The sequence below is a fragment of the Setaria italica genome, chromosome IV (assembly GCF_000263155.2).
Source record: "Setaria italica strain Yugu1 chromosome IV, Setaria_italica_v2.0, whole genome shotgun sequence".
Lineage (NCBI taxonomy): Eukaryota > Viridiplantae > Streptophyta > Magnoliopsida > Poales > Poaceae > Setaria > Setaria italica.
In genome coordinates, this window is record NC_028453.1 from 36830292 (window position 1) to 36833420 (window position 3129).

The following is a 3129-nucleotide window of genomic DNA, read 5'->3' on the forward strand; positions in this document are numbered from 1 at the left end:
AAGAGTTAAAGTTTATCACTTATCATATCGAATGTTCGATGCTAATTAGGAGGATTAAACATGAGCTAATTATTAAACTAATATTGCAGAAATCCTGAGCTAATTCGCGAGATGAATCTATTAAGCCTAATTAATCTATCATTAGCAAATGGTTATTGTAGAATCACATTGTTAAATTATGGACTAATTAGGCTTAATAGATTCATCTCGCGAATTAACCTCCATCTGTGCAATTAGTTTTATAATTAGTCTATGTTTAATACTAATTAGAATCCAAACTTATATGGCTGGGGCTAAAGTTTTGGACTAGCTGACTGGCAATCATTTCTCAGATGGGCAAGCTGGCCAGGCGTTTCAGAGCATTGTCTGAACTTTAGCGTGCATTATTCGGTCAGTCAGCTGGACAGATATTTGCGCTTGCAGAGCCATGAGATGCCTGCCGATACTTGCTACGTCGCCAATAAAGAAGCGAACCTTCTTTAAAAATAAAAAAATAAATAAAGAAGTGAGGTGCCAGGATGTGAGGACTGAAGACTGTTGTTGCGCATGGGCTAGCATCTGACGAGATCAGAGGATCAGACACAGGTCTCTCGCGCCTACGAGATTATTTTAAGCGGCTGTGCACATGATGGTGTGCTGTTTTTCCTCCCTCCGCCGTTCATGGAGCACATGCATCCTTGTTCAGCGAAGTGGCGAAGTCTGAAACTCTCAGCCCAGTGTCAACTCTCAGAGACTGCGGATTTTTTTTTCTTTTTTGAAAGGGAAGCAGGCAGGAGTTCTGCCGTTCCATATATTAACAAAGAAGAGGAGCATAGTTTGACCAAACAAAGATGCACCTAGGTCTAAAAACACAAGACATGAAAGAAAACAAAAAAAAATGCTGAAGGTCAGCTCATCTAAGAAAGGACGCTAGGCAGCAACTCCCTGAAGCCTCTGGCGCCCGCCAAGCACCACGCTCGGACCTTCTTTGATTTTTGCTATTAGCTCTGGACTGATGACTCTCTGTGTTGAAAAATTCTTCCATTTCTCACCTTCCAAATCTCCCAAGAGACAAGAATCATGAGGGAGCGGGTCCCCTTGATCGGCAGACTGCTCGAGCCATTTGCTACTTCCCACCGGTGAAGGCAGGTGTCCCAAGAAGCTGTGTCGAATATAGTGGTTGACAGCCATGCACCTAGTTCACCCCCAAACACGTCGAGTGTAACGACACTGCGCAAATAGATGCACCCAGACTCATCCGTGTGCCTACAAAGTGGGCATTTCGTCTGATTTGGCCACCCTCGTTGTTCGCCAAGCGAAATACTTGCATTTTGGCGGCGTCCAAATCTTCCAAACTAAGTTATCTAGATTGGTACCGCTGCTCCATTGAATTGCGCCATGTAAGCTGACTTCGTGGAGTATTCCCCATCGGCCCTGAGCTTCCACACGATTTGGTCCGGGACATCTGGCTGCAACTCCACTGATTGTAGCCGTGTCCAAAGGTCAACAAACTCCGCAAAATGATGTGGGGGAGGTGAGCATCGGCACCCTGATGTTCTGCACCCACGCATCATCCAGAAGTGCACGCCTGACCGTGACATTCTTTCTCTTGCTGCAGGCAAAGAGATTGGGTGCAAAATCCTTTGGAGCCTGACCATTCATCCAAGCTGAGTGCCAAAATTGGGCTGTGTTCCCGTCCCCAATGGTGATCGTTGTGGCCGCATTGAATAATTGTCGATCAACCTCATCACAGGGAATTTCGGTACCCACCCACAGCTTACATCCATTTTTTCCAGAAGTGCCACAACCATCTTAGCCTTGCAAATCTCCGGAGATCAAGGATGCCCAACTCACCTAGTTTCGTAGGCCTGTTAACTCTGCGCCAGCTAACCTTGCATTTTCCACCAGATATTCTATCTGCCCCAGCCCACAGGAAGCGCCTATGCCTGGAGTCTAGCTCCTCACTGACCTCCTCCGATGCTCAAAGTGCTGTGAGGAAATACACCGGCTGAGATGAGAGCACCACCTTGATGAGAGTGTTACGCCCTGCGATAGTCAACAGCTTTCCTTGCCAAAAACTTAGCCTGCCGGCCGCCTTGTAGATCAAAGGCTGAAAGTCCACTCGTCGGAGTCTGTGAATGGTTAACGGCAAACCCATATATTTGAAGGGAAAGCCTACTCGCTTTGCTGGGAAGGTTGCTAGGACTGAGTCAAGATCAATCCCCGCACATCGAATTGCCGCTACCATGCATTTGTCCACATTGGTAACTAGGCCTGTTACTTGTCCACATCGAGACTGCGGAATGCAGCGATGGCTACAAGATTGCCAGATTGCTCACAGAGCTCGGAAACGAAGCAGCAACAGAGCAGACGACATGGCTCTCGTTCCGTCTGGAGTGGACGCCAGGATGAGAGCGAGCCCATGCCGTGGCGTGCAGTGCCAGTGCGCGCGGGCACGGCGCCATACCGAGAGCCGGAGGCACGTAGCGGCGGCCCGTATGGATACGCGGCGTCAATGAGAAATGAATCCTCGGTGCTTTTGCTTTTGCTTTGCTGGGGGGCATCGGCCACAAAGATGTGGTTTGGACGGCAGATGCTGCGGTGAGGATCGGGGTCGGGGGAGATCTGAATCCAAATCTTGTCGCCTGTCGGTGGCGCATCAGCATCAGATTCAGATCCCGTCCCCGTATCCCCCCCTAAGCTTCGGCGTGGCTCCTGGCTGGCTGCTCATCTCCCCTCCGCGCAACGCAACACGTGCTGGCCTGCTCCACACGTGTCCGGCAAGCTCGGCTCGCGGGCACGGGCGGCCGCGCGTGCACCGAGACCCTGGTCGCTGCTGCTGCCGCGGCCGCGGCGGCAGCCGGCGCCGCCCGTCCGCCGGCCGTGAGGGATCTCGGCAAAAAGCCAAGGAAACACGCTCGGGCCGATCGATGCACAAGGACGGCCGCCGAGGCCAAATCGGCAAATCGCTCAGGCGCCGCGCGTGTTTTCACGAGCAGCGCGCCTCCTTTTCGAGGGAGAATATGTAGCGCAGTTGGAATTCTGGAAACTCCTATCGTGCATCGTGCAGCTACGTACAGTTCCTTTTGGCATTTTTCATATAACTTTCTGCCTTTTACGTCACAACTAACCGCGCTATCATCTTAACTT